A 13,004-nucleotide genomic window follows, 5' to 3' on the forward strand; every position below is an offset into this window, starting at 1 on the left:
ACATGTGGGACAGGTCTATGGGGCAGGAGCTGCTGTGGGGCAGATATGGGTCAGATCTATGGGTCAGCAGCTGCTGTGGGTCTGATGTGGGTCAGATCTATGGGGCAGGAGCTGCTGTGGGTCAGATCTATGGGGCAGGAACAGATGTGGGCCTGATGTTGGTCAGATTTATGGAGCAGGAGCTGCTGTGTTGCAGATGTGGGTCAGATCTATGTTGCAGGAGCTGCTTTGGGGCAGATGTAGGGCATATCTATGGGGCAGGAGCTGCTGTGAGGCTGATGGGTGTTAGATCTATGGGGAGGAGCTGCTGTGGTGCAGACGTGGGTCAGATCTATGGGGCAGGAGCTGCTGTGTGGCAGATGTGGGTCAGATCTATGAAGCAGGAGCTGCTGTGTGGCAGATGTGGGTCAGATCTATGGGGCAGGAGCTGCTGTGGTTAAGATCTATTTGGCAGGATCTGCTGTGGGGCAGATTTGGGTCAGATCTATGGCGCAGGAGCTGCTGTGGGTCAGATCTATGGGGCAGGAACAGAGGTGGGCCTGATGTTGGTCAGATTTATGGAGCAGGAGCTGCTGTGTTGCAGATGTGGGTCAGATCTATGGTGCAGGAGCTGCTGTGGGGCAGATGTAGGGCATATCTATGGGGCATTAGCTGCTGTGAGGCTGATGGGTGTTAGATCTATGGGGAGGAGCTGCTGTGGTGCAGATGTGGGTCAGAGCTATGGGGCAGGAGCTGCTGTGTGGCAGATGTGGGTCAGATCTATGGTGTAGGAGCTGCTGTGGGGCTGATGTGGGTCAGATCTATGGGGCAGGAGCTGCTGTGGTTAAGATCTATTTGGCACGATCTGCTGTGGGGCAGATTTGGGTCAGATCTATGGGGCAGGAGCTGCAGTGGAGATGATGTGGGTTAGATCTATGGGGCAGGAGCTGCTGTGGGGCTGCTGTGGGTTAGATCTATGGGGCAGGAGCTGTTGTGGGTCATATCTATTGGGCAGCAGCTGCTTTACATAAGATGTGTGTCAGATCTATGGGGCCGGAGCTGCTGTGGGGCTGATGGGGGTCAGATCTATGGGGCAGGAGCTACTGTGGGGCTGATGTGGGTCAAATCAATGGGGCAGAGCTGCTCTTGGGAACATGTGTGTCAGATCTATGGGGCAGGAGCTGCTGTGGGGCTGCTGTGTGTCAGAACCTTGGAGCTGAAGCTGCTGTGGGTCATATCTATTGGGCAGCAGCTGCTTTACATATGATTTGTGTCAGATCTATGGGGCAGGAGCAGCTGTGGGGCACATGTGGGTGAGATCTATGGGGCAGGAGCTACTGTGGGGCTGATGTGGGTCAGATCTATAGGGCAGGAGCTGCTGTGCGACAGATGTGGGTCAGATCTATGGGGCAGGTGCTGCTGTGCGACATATGTGGGTCAGATCTATGGGGCAGGATCTGCTGTGGGGCTGATGTGGGAAAGATCTATGGGGCAGGAGATGCTTTGGGGTAGATGTGGGTCAGATCTATGGGGCAGGAGTTGCTGTGGGGCTGATGTGGGTCAGATCCTTGGGGCTGAAGCTGCTGTGGGTCATATCTATTGGGCAGCAGCTGCTTTACATATGATGTGTGTCAGATCTATGGGGCAGGATCTGGTGTGGAGCTGATGTGGGTTAGATCTATGGGGCAGGAGCTGTTGTGGGGCTGATGGGGGTCAGATCTATGGGGCAGGAGCTACTGTGGGGCTGATGTTGGTCTGATCTATGGGGCAGGAGCTGCAGCGGGGCTGATTTGGGTCAGATCTATGGGGCAGGAGCTGCTGCGGGGCTGATGTGGGTTAGAGCGATGGGGCAGGAGCTGTTGTGGGGCTGAATGGAATCAGATCTATGAGGCAGGAGATGCTGTGGGTCAGATCTATGGGGCAGGAGCTGCTGTGGGGAACATGTGGGTCCGGTCTATGGGGCAGGAGCTGCTGTGGGGCAGATGTGGGTCAGATCTATAGGTCAGCATCTGCTGTGGGTCTGATGTGGGTCAGATCTATGGGGCAGGAGCTGCTGTGGGGCTGATGTGGGTAAGATCTATGGGGCAGGAGCTGCTGTGGGTCAGATCTATGGGGCAGGAGCTACTGTTGGGCTGATGTTTGTCTGATCTATGGGGCAGGAGCTGCTGTGCGACAGATGTGGGTCAGATCTATGGGGCAGGTGCTGGTGTGCGACATATGTTGGTCAGATCTATGGGGCAGGATCTGCTGTGGGGCTGATGTGGGAAAGATCTATGGGGCAGGAGATGCTTTGGGGCAGATGTGGGTCAGATCTATGGGGCAGGAGCTGTTGTGGGGCTGATGTGGGTCAGATCTATGTGGCAGGAGCTGCTGTGGGGCTGATGTTGGTCTGATCTATGGGGCAGGAGCTGCTGCGGGGCTGATTTGGGTCAGATCAATGGGGCAGGAGCTGCTGCGGGGCTGATGTGGGTTAGATCTATGGGGCAGGAGCTGTTGTGGGGCTGATGGGGGTCAGATCTATGGGGCAGGAGATGCTGTGGGTCAGATCTATAGGGCAGGATCTGCTGTGGGGAACATGTGGGTCAGGTCTATGGGGCAGGAGCTGCTGTGGGGCAGATGTGGGTCAGATCTATGGGTCAGCAGCTGCTGTGGGTCTGATGTGGGTCAGATCTATGGGGCAGGAGCTGCTGTGGGCCTGATGTGGGTCAGATCTATGGGGCAGGAGCTGCTGTGGGTCAGATCTATGGGGCAGGAGCTACTGTTGGGCTGATGTTGGTCTGATCTATGGGGCAGGAGCTGCTGTGCGACAGATCTGGGTCAGATCTATGGGGCAGGAGCTGCTGTGGGGCATATGTGGTTCAGTTCTATGGGGCAGGAGCTACTGTGGGGCTGATGTTGGTCTGATCATGGGGGCTGAAGCTACTGTGGGTCTTATCTATTGGGCAGCAGCTGCTTTACATATGATGTGTGTCAGATCAATGGGGCAGGAGCTTCTGTGGGGCTGATGTGGGTTGGATCTATGGGGCAGGAGCTGTTGTGGGGCTGATGGGGGTCAGATCTATGGGGCAGGAGCTACTGTGGGGCTGATGTTGGTCTTATCTATGGGGAAGGAGCTGCTGTGCGACAGATGTGGGTCAGATCTATGGGGCAGGAGCTGCTGTGCGACATATGCGGGTCAGATCTATGGGGCAGGATCTGCTGTGGGGCTGATGTGGGTCAGATCTATTGGGCAGGAGCTGTTGTGGGGCTGATGTGGGTCAGATCTATGGGGCAGGAGCTGCTGCGGGGCTGATGTGGGTTAGATCTAGGGGGCAGGAGCTGTTGTGGGGCTGATAGGGGTCAGATCTATGGGGCAGGAGCTCCTGTGGGTCAGATCTATGGGGCAGGAGCTCCTGTGGGGAACATGTGGGTCCGGTCTATGGGGCAGGAGCTGTTGTGGGGCAGATGTGGGTCAGATCTATGGGTCAGCAGCTGCTGTGGGTCTGATGTGGGTCAGATCTATGGGGCAGGAGCTGCTGTGGGTCTGATGTGGGTCAGATCTATAGGGCAGGAGCTGCTGTGCGACAGATGTGGGTCAGATCTATGGGGCAAGAGCTGCTGTGGGGCTGATGTGGGTAAGATCTATGGGGCAGGAGCTGCTGTGGGTCAGATCTATGGGGCAGGAGCTACTGTTGGGCTGATGTTTGTCTGATCTATGGGGCAGGAGCTGCTGTGCGACAGATGTGGGTCAGATCTATGGGGCAGGTGCTGCTGTGCGACATATGTGGGTCAGATCTCTGGGGCAGGATCTGCTGTGGGGCTGATGTGGGAAAGATCTATGGGGCAGGAGATTCTTTGGGGCAGATGTGTGACAGATCTATGTGGCAGGAGCTGCTGTGGGGCTGATGGGGGTCAGATCTATGGTGTAGGAGCTGCTGTGGGGCTGATGTGGGTCAGATCTATGGGGCAGGAGCTGCTGTGGTTAAGATCTATTTGGCAGGATCTGCTGTGGGGCAGATTTGGGTCAGATCTATGGGGCAGGAGCTGCAGTGGAGCTTCTGTGGGTTAGATCTATGGGGCAGGAGCTGTTGTGGGTCATATCTATTGGGCAGCAGCTGCTTTAAATATGATGTGTGTCAGATCTATGGGGTCGGAGTTGCAGTGGGGCTGACGGGGGTCAGATCTATGTGGCAGGAGCTACTGTGGGGCTGATGTGGGTCAAATCAATGGGGCAGAGCTGCTCTTGGGAACATGTGGGTCAGATCTATGGGGCAGGAACCGCTGTGGGACATATATGGGTCAGATCTATGGCAGGAGCTGCTGTGGGGCTGATGTTTGTCAGATCTATAGGGCAGGAGCTGCTGTGGGGCTGATGTGGGAAAGATCCTTGGGGCTGAAGCTGCTGTGGGTCATATCTATTGGGCAGCAGCTGCTTTACATATGATGTGTCTCAGATCTATGGGGCAGGAGTTACTGTGGGGCTGATGATGGTCTCATCTATGGGGCAGGAGCTGTTGTGGGGCTGATGGGGTCAGATCTATGGGGCAGGAGCTGCTGTACGACAGATGTGGGAAAGATCTATGGGGCAGGAGATGCTTTGGGGCTGATGTGGGTCAGATCCTTGGGGCTGAAGCTGTTGTGGGTCATATCTATTGGGCAGCAGCTGCTTTACATATGATGTGTGTCAGATCTATGGGGCAGGAGCTTCTGTGGGGCTGATGTGGGTTAGATCTATGGGGCAGGAGCTGTTGTGGGGCTGATGGGGTCAGATCTATGGGGCAGGAGCTACTGTGGGGCTGATGTTGGTCTGATCTATGGGGCAGGAGCTGCTGCGGGGCTGATTTGGGTCAGATCTATGGGGCAGGAGCTGCTGTGGGGCTGATGGGGGTCAGATCTATGGGGCAGGAGATGCTGTGGGTCAGATCTATGGGGCAGGAGCTGCTGGGGGGAACATGTGGGTCAGGTCTATGGGGCAGGAGCTGCTGTGGGGCAGATGTGGGTCAGATCTATGTGTCAGCAGCTGCAGTGGGTCTGATGTGGGTCAGATCTATGGGGCAGGAGCTCCTGTGGGGCTGATGTGGGTCAGATCTATGGGGCAGGAGCTGCTGTGGGTCAGATCTATGGGGCAGGAACAGATGTGGGCCTGATGTTGGTCAGATTTATGGAGCAGGAGCTGCTGTGTTGCAGATGTGGGTCAGATCTATGGTGCAGGAGCTGCTGTGGGGCAGATGTAGGGCTTATCTATGGGGCAGGAGCTGCTGTGAGGCTGATGGGTGTTAGATCTATGGGGAGGAGCTGCTGTGGTGCAGATGTGGGTCAGAGCTATGGGGCAGGAGCTGCTGTGTGGCAGATGTGGGTCAGATCTATGGTGTAGGAGCTGCTGTGAGGCTGATGTGGGTCAGATCTACGGGGCAGAAGCTGCTGTGGAGATGATGTAGGTCAGATCTATGGGGCAGGAGCTGCTGTGGGGCTGATGTGGGTTAGATCTATGGGGCAGGAGCTGTTGTGGGTCATATCTATTGGGCAGCAGCTGCTTTACATATGATGTGTGTCAGATCTATGGGGCAGGAGCTGTTGTGGGGCTGATGGGGGTCAGATCTATGGGGCAGGAGCTACTGTGGGGCTGATGTGTGTCAAATCAATGGGGCAGAGCTGCTCTTGGGAACATGTGGGTCAGATCTATGGGGCAGGAGCTGCTGTGGGGCTGATGTGGGTCAGATCTATAGGGCAGGAGCTGCTGTGCGACAGATGTGGGTCAGATCTATGGGGCAAGAGCTGCTGTGCGACAGATCTGGGTCAGATCTATGGGGCAGGAGCTGCTGTGCGACAGATGTGGGTCAGATCTATGGGGCAGGATCTGCTGTGGGGCTGATGTGGGAAAGATCTATGGGGCAGGAGATGCTTTGGGGCAGATGTGGGTCAGATCTATGGGGCAGGAGTTGCTGTGGGGCTGATGTGGGTCAGATCCTTGGGGCTGAAGCTGCTGTGGGTCATATCTATTGGGCAGCAGCTGCTTAACATATGATGTGTGTCAGATCTATGGGGCAGGAGCTGCTGTGGGGCTGATGTGGGTTAGATCTATGGGGCAGGAGCTGTTGTGGGGCTGATGGGGGTCATATCTATGGGGCAGGAGATGCTGTGGGTCAGATCTATGGGGCAGGAGCTACTGTGGTGCTGATGTTGGTCTGATCTATGGAGCAGGAGCTGCTGAGGGGCTGATTTGGGTCAGATCTATGGGGCAGGAGCTGCTGTGGGGCTGATGTGGGTTAGATCTAGGGGGCAGGAGCTGTTGTGGGGCTGATGGGCTCAGATCTATGGGGCAGGAGATGCTGTGGGTCAGATCTATGGGGCAGGAGCTGCTGGGGGGAACATGTGGGTCAGGTCTATGGTGCAGGAGCTGCTGTGGGGCAGATGTAGGGCATATCTATGGGGCAGGAGCTGCTGTGAGTCTGATGTGGGTCAGATCTATGGGGCAGGAGCTGCTGTGGGGCAAATGAGGGTCAGATCTATGGGGCAGGAGCTGCTGTGGGTCAGATCTATGGGGCAGGAACAGATGTGGGCCTGATGTTGGTCAGATTTGTGGAGCAGGAGCTGCTGTGTTGCAGATGTGGGTCAGATCTATGGGGCAGGAGCTGCTGTGAGGCTGATGGGTGTTAGATCTATGGGGAGGAGCTGCTGTGGTGCAGATGTGGGTCAGAGCTATGGGGCAGGAGCTGCTGTGTGGCAGATGTGGGTCAGATCTATGGTGTAGGAGCTGCTGTGGGGCTGATGTGGGTCAGGTCTATGGGGCAGGAACTGCTGTGGGGCAGATGTGGGTCAGATCTATGGGTCAGCAGCTGCTGTGGGTCTGGTGTGGGTCAGATCTATGGGGCAGGAGCTGCTGTGGGGCTGATGTGGGTCAGATCTATAGGGCAGGAGCTGCTGTGGGGCAAATATGGGTCAGATCTATGGGGCAGGAGCTGCTGTGGGTCAGATCTATGGGGTAGGAGTTACTGTTGGGCTGATGTTTGTCTGATCTATGGAGCAGGAGCTGCTGTGTTGCAGATGTGGGTCAGATCTATGGGGCAGGAGCGGCTGTGAGGCTGATGGGTGTTAGATCTATGGGGCAGGAGCTGTTGTGGGGCTGATGGTGTCAGATCTATGGGGCAGGAGCTACTGTGGGGCTGATGTTGGTCTGATCTATGGGGCAGGAGCTGCTGTGGGGAACATGTGGGTCATGTCTATGGGGCAGGAGCTGCTGTGGGGCAGATGTGGGTCAGATCTATGGTTCAGCAGCTGCTGTAGGTCTGATGTGGGTCAGATCTATGGGGCAGGAGCTGCTGTGGGGCAAATGTGGGTCAGATCTATGGGGCAGGAGCTGCTGTGGGTCAGATCTATGGGGCAGGAACAGATGTGGGCCTGATGTTGGTCAGATTTATGGAGCAATAGCTGCTGTGTTGCAGATGTGGGTCAGATCTATGGTGCAGGAGCTGCTGTGGGGCAGATGTAGGGCTTATCTATGGTGCAGGAGCCGCTGTGGGGCAGATGTAGGGCATATCTACGGGTCAGGAGCTGCTGTGAGGCTGATGGGTGTTAGATCTATGGGGAGGAGCTGCTGTGGTGCGGATGTGGGTCAGAGCTATGGGTCAGGAGCTGCTGTGGGACAGAAGTGGGTAAGATCTATGGGGTAGGAGATGGTGTGTGGCAGATGTGGGTCAGATCTATGGTGTAGGAGCTGCTGTGGGGCTGATGTGGGTCAGATCCTTGGGGCTGAAGCTGCTGTGGGTCATATCTATTGGGCAGCAGCTGTTTACATATGATGTGTGTCAGATCTATGGGGCAGGAGCTGCTGTGGGGCTGATGTGGGTTTGATCTATGGGGCAGGAGCTGTTGTGGGGCTGATGGGGGTCAGATCTATGGGGCAGGAGAAACTGTGGGGCTGATGGGGGTCAGATCTATGGGGCACAAGCTACTGTGGGGCTGATGTTGGTCTCATCTATGTGGCAGGAGCTGCTGTGCGACAGATGTGGGTCAGATCTATGGGGCAGGTGCTGCTGTGCGACATATGTGTGTCAGATCTATGGGGCAGGAGCTGCTGTGGGGCTGATGTGGGTCAGATCCTTGGGGCTGAAGCTGCTGTGGGTCATATCTACTGGGCAGCAGCTGCTTTACATATGATGTGTGTCAGATCTATGGGGCAGGAGCTGCTGTGGGGCTGATGTTGGTCTGATCTATGGGGCAGGAGCTGCAGTGGAGATGATGTGTGTCAGATCTATGGGGCAGGAGCTGCTGTGGGGCTGAGGTGGGTTAGATCTATGGGGCAGGATCTGTTGTGGGGCTGATGGGGTCAGATCTATGGGGCAGGAGCTGCTGTGGGGCTGATGTGGGTTAGATCTATGTGGCAGGAGCTGTTGTGGGGCTGATGTGGGTCAGATCTATGGGGCAGGAGCTGTTGTGGGGCTGATGGGGGTCAGATCTATGGGGACGGAGCTGCTGTGGGTCAGATCTATGGGGCAGGAGCTGCTGTGGGGCAGATGTGGATCAGATCTATGGGTCAGCAGGAGCTGTGGGACTGATGTGGGTCAGATCTATGGGGCAGGAACAGATGTGGGCCTGATGTTGGTCAGATTTATGGAGCAGGAGCTGCTGTGTTGCAGATGTGGGTAAGATCTATTGTGCAGGAGCTGCTGTGGGGCAGATGTAGGGCATATCTATAGGGCAGGAGCTGCTGTGAGGCTGATGGGTGTTAGATCTATGGGGAGGAGCTGCTGTGGTGCAGATGTGTGTCAGAGCTATGGGGCAGGAGCTGCTGTGTGGCAGATGTGGGCCAGATCTATGGTGTAGGAGCTGCTGTGGGGCTGATGTGGGTCAGATCTATTTGGCAGGATCTGCTGTGGGGCAGATTTGGGTCAGATCTATGGGGCAGGAGCTGCAGTGGAGATGATGTACGTCAAATCTATGGGGCAGGAGCTGCTGTGGGGCTGCTGTGGGTTAGATCTATGGGGCAGGAGCTGTTGTGGGTCATATCTATTGGGCAGCAGCTGCTTTACATATGATGTGTGTCAGATCTATGGGGCCGGAGCTGCAGTGGGGCTGATGGGGGTCAGATCTATGGGGCAGGAGATGCTTTGGGGCAAATGTGTGTCAGATCTATGGTGCAGTAGCTGCTGCGGGGCTGATTTGGGTCAGATCTATGGGGCAGGAGCTGCTGTGGGGCTGATGTTGGTTAGATCTATGGAGCAGGAGCTGTTGTGGGACTGATGGGGGTCAGATCTATGGGGTAGAAGCTGCTGTGGGGCTGATGGGGTTAATATCTATAAGGCAGGAGCTGCTGTGGCTGACGTGGGTCAGATCTATGAGGCAGGAGCTGCTGTGGGGCAGATTTGGGTCAGATCAATGGGGCAGGAGCTGCTGTGGGGCTGATGTGGGTCAGATCCTTGGGGCTGAAGCTGCTGTGGGTCATATCTATTGGGCAGCAGCTGCTTTACATATGATGTGTGTCAGATATATGGGGCAGGAGCTGCTGTGGGGTTGATGTGGGTCAGATCTATGGGGCAGGAGCTGTTGTGGGGCTGATGAGGGTCAGATCTATGGGTCAGGAGCTACTGTGGGGCTGATGTTGGTCTGATCTATGGGGCAGGAGCTGCTGTGCGACAGATGTGGGTCAGATCTATGGGGCAGGAGCTGCTGTGCGACATATGTGGGTCAGATCTATGGGGCAGGATCTTCTGTGGGGCTGATGTGGGAAAGATCTATGGGGCAGGAGCTGCTGTGCGACAGATGTGGGTCAGATCTATGGGGCAGGAGCTGCTGTGCGACATATGTGGGTCAGATCTATGGGGCAGGATCTTCTGTGGGACTGATGTGGGAAAGATCTATGGGGCAGGAGATACTGTGGGCCATATGTCGGTCCGATCTATTGGGCAGGAGCTGCCGTGGGGCGCATGTGAATCAGGTCTATGGGGCAGGAGCTGCTGTGGGTCAGATTGTCATTGTTTAATAATGTTGTAATTTTGCTATCAGTATTCCACATCATAACATCATATAAAGCATGGATAATTTTACTGAATCTGCAACTTACAGAAGAAGACTACATCTCCCAGAGAGCAACACGATGGGTCACGGGACCTGGACTCTATATTAACTCTGTCGCAGAACAGACTGGCGTCTTTCGAGTTCTGGCGTTCAGGGCAGTGTGTGGGAGCCTTCAGCCGTTCGCCCAGATTCACAGTAGGCCTCTCGGTTACGGGACTCATTCTCTCTCCTATTTTGCTTGATTCATTAGCTCAATTTTCAATTATATTGTATTCTATTGTGTTATCCTGTATTTCGATACAGTATTTAGTAAATAAGTGTGCCTCCTTACATCGTTGCCGCTGTTTTCTTTTCTTAATTAACTTTTTCTTTTCGGCTGAGGGCCCTTCAGGGGCCCACAGCCCTTGTCACGGACGCAGGTGGATTTTTCGTTCAAACCGTGACAGATTTGGTAGCAGAGGATGGTTCCACTGTTGCAGCCACCCCCATAAGGCATTTGCCACCATCCATGAATCAGTATAAAGATGAAGCATTGGCCACCTCTCCCGTTCAGCCACATCTAAAGCCAGCTGAACAGCCTTTACCTCTGCAAATTGACTTGATTCTCCTTTACCTTCAGTGGCCTCTGCAACTTGTCGTGTGGGGCTCCATACAGCAGCTTTCCATCTGCGATGCTTCCCTACAATACGACATGATCCGTCTGTGAATAGGGCAAATTACTTTTCGTTTTCTGGTAGCTCATTGTATGGTGGTGCCTCTTTAGCACGTGATACCTCTTCTGTAGGTGGTGTTTCAATTTTTTTACTCTCAGGCCAGTCCATGATCACTTCTAGAATTCCAGGACGGCTGAGTTTTCCCATTCCAGCTCGTTGAGTAATTAATGAAATCCACTTACTCCAAGTGGCATCAGTAGCATGATGGGTGGAGGGAACCTGTCCTTTAAACATCCAATTTATTACTGGCAAGCGAGGTGCTAGAAGAAGCTGAACCTCTGTCCCAACTACTTCAGAAGCAGCCCGAACCCCCTCATACACGGCTAAGATCTCCTTCTTAGTCGGAGTGTAGCGCTCCTCAGACCCTTTATATGCTTGACTCCAAAATCCTAGGGGTCGGCCTCGGATCCTCACATCCTGCCCCGTCCGTACTGGCCCCAAGGCCACGGCACGGGCTATTTCTTGTTTTCTCTGCTCAAAAGCCTGCTGCTGCTCAGGACCCCATGAGAAATTATTCTTCTTCTGTGTTACCTGATAGAGGGGGCTCACTATGTGGCTGTAGTTTGGGACATGCATTCTCCAAAAGCCCACTACTCCCAGAAAAGATTGGGTCTCTGTCTTGTCGGTGGGCGGAGACATAGCAGTGATTTTGTCAATCACATCTGCTGGGATGTGACGACGTCCATCTTGCCATTTTATACCTAAGAACTGGATTTCCTGGGCAGGCCCCTTCACCTTGCTGCGCTTAATGGCAAAACCAGCTTTCAAAAGAATTTGGATTATCTGTTTCCCTTTCTTGAAAACCTCTGCTGCTGTATGGCCCCACACTACAATATCATCAATATACTGCAAGTGCTCAGGAGCATCACCCTGTTCCAAAACAGCTTGGATCAATCCATGGCAAATTGTTGGGCTGTGCTTCCACCCCTGAGGTAAACGGTTCCAGGTGTACTGAATACCTCTCCAGGTAAAAGCAAACTGTGGCCTACATTTTGCAGCCAATGGGATGGAAAAGAAGGCATTAGCAATGTCAATGGTGGCATACCACCTAGCTTCTTTTGACTCCAGTTCATACTGGAGTTCTAGCATGTCTGGTACAGCAGCACTTAATGGAGGTGTGACTTCACTCAGGCCATGGTAATCCACCGTCAGCCTCCATTCCCCACTGGTTTTACACACTGGCCATATGGGGCTGTTAAAAGGCGAGTGAGTTTTGCTAATCACTCCCTGATTCTCTAATTGGCGAATTAGCTTGTGAATGGGGAGCAATGAGTCCCTATTGGTGCGGTACTGCCGTCTGTGAACCACTCTGGTGACAATTGGTACCTCTTGGTCTTTTACCTGGTGCAACCTCCCAGCACCCGCTGGGAGACCCGGCGCTCGCTGCGTTGCTTCCGTCCTCCGTTCGTGGGGTTCCGTGCGCCGGCGCCGGCGCGTGGAAAAGGAGGGGGTGTGCGGCTGGTCGCGCGCGGGCGCGTGCCAAGCCCCCTTTCGCCCGGTTTTTCCCCATCCATCCATCCATCCATGTATCCACCTTCCCGCTTCGTGGCGGAGCGGGGTAGACCTGGGCGACCATCCACCCGCTCGATCGGCGGGTGCACTTTCCCGTCCGTGCCGCGGGTAGACGTGTCGGCCGTAGCGGGGTTGACCTGTCGGCCGGTGCCGTTTCCCGTCCGTGCCGCGGGTAGACGTGTCAGCCGTAGCCGCGTGTCACGCAGCTGTGTCAAGCGGTAAGGGTACGACGAACGGACAGCCGCCCCCCAACCCGACCCGACCCGACCCGACCCGACCGCTTCCGCCGTTGACCCTCCCTCACGCCCGCCCGCATCCTCCCCTCCCCTCCCCTCCCCTCCCCTCCCCTCCCCTCCCCTCCCCTCCCCTCCCCTCCCCTCCCCTCCCCTCCCCTCCCCTCCCCTCCCCTCCCCTCCCTTGTGGTGTTATTTAAATTTATTAAAATAGGTAGGGTAGACCTGGGGTCCGGCATTCGAGCTCGGGCGTCCTCGCGCACGACCGTCTCCGCCGTTCTTCCTCCCTCGGGCACGCTTGCTTCCTCAATTATTGTGGTGGGTTTTTTTTGTTTTTTGTTTTTTTTTAAATATTTTTGTTTCTTTTAAAATTTTTTTCCTTTTTTTCTCCTTTTTTCCCCATTTTTTCTTTTTTTTCCCATTTTTCCCCTTTTTAAATATTTTTTTCTTTCTTTTTTTCTTTCTTTATTTTGAAAATTTTCTTTTCCCCATATTTCCTTATTATTTATTTAGTTATTCATGCAATTATTAATATTGCTCTTCCGCTTTCCCATCTTTTTATTACTTTTATTTT

The sequence above is a fragment of the Coturnix japonica genome, chromosome 16 (genome assembly GCF_054131305.1).
Source record: "Coturnix japonica strain WE chromosome 16, WE-NBRP24, whole genome shotgun sequence".
Lineage (NCBI taxonomy): Eukaryota > Metazoa > Chordata > Aves > Galliformes > Phasianidae > Coturnix > Coturnix japonica.